Source organism: Alligator sinensis, unplaced genomic scaffold (genome assembly GCF_000455745.1).
Source record: "Alligator sinensis unplaced genomic scaffold, ASM45574v1 scaffold32_3, whole genome shotgun sequence".
NCBI lineage: Eukaryota > Metazoa > Chordata > Crocodylia > Alligatoridae > Alligator > Alligator sinensis.
Genome location: NW_005843083.1, coordinates 199213 through 199987, shown reverse-complemented (window position 1 = coordinate 199987; position 775 = coordinate 199213). Strand labels below are relative to the sequence as shown.

General features: G+C 37.3%; 1 long non-coding RNA gene across 1 annotated transcript in view; it reads right to left on the bottom strand.

Annotated features, from left to right (window-relative positions):
• Positions 1 to 6: 6 nt before the first annotated feature.
• The window catches only part of LOC112548292, a 6156-nt gene continuing 5387 nt past the window's right edge, over positions 7 to 775 (bottom strand). The window contains exon 4 of the long non-coding RNA XR_003092109.1: positions 7 to 422. This is a non-coding gene — a long non-coding RNA (uncharacterized LOC112548292). The remainder of the gene's footprint in view (positions 423 to 775) is intronic.

Below are 775 nucleotides of genomic sequence, written 5' to 3'. Positions count from 1 at the left end.
CCCGGCCAATATTCCCCTACAGTCCCCTGCCAGTATGCCTGAGTCCTGTCCAAGAAATATCATTGGGAACAGTCCTTCATGTCCATTCAGTCCCTGGCCTTTTAGCTGAAATTCAGGTCTTGGGACAGTCGTACTTCAATTGCATTCTACGCATAGACTTCAGGACTGAAATCAGGCCATCAAATTAAGAAGTGGCATTTATACATCTTCATGCAGCCCGTAAATAAACCTTGAGTGTTTAGGTAATTCAAATTCCTAATTTTTAGAGCTCTCCAAGTTTCTGACTACTGTGCTTACAATTAATGTATTCTGGATTCATTGCAGTCTATTTATATGCTTTGTAAACACTTCCTCTTCCAAAAGGGTCAAAGTATCATTTTTCTGCAGTCTCTTTATGGAAGATTATCAAATGACTCAAGCAGCTGAAATGGAGAGGAACAGAGAAGGATGGAAAATAGATTATGTAACATTTACAAGTAAGTAATTGTCATATTGTTAACAACAATTTCCCTGATAGCTGAGCTATTAAAATATTTATGAAATGGGTTTAAAATGGTATCCTCCTAGAAAGCAGAAGAGAGTTACATTTTTTTGGCAGAAAAAGTCTTAAATTCTATATGGTTTTGTTATTTTTAAGAGGCAAAACTATTAATCCGTGAATTTACTGAAAGCTCACATTCATGTAGGGGGTTTAGGTGCTGAATTGGCTGCCTTGAAGACAAGTAAATTATACTCTCCACATACGCCAGCATGGGCAGAATGAATGAATTTCCCT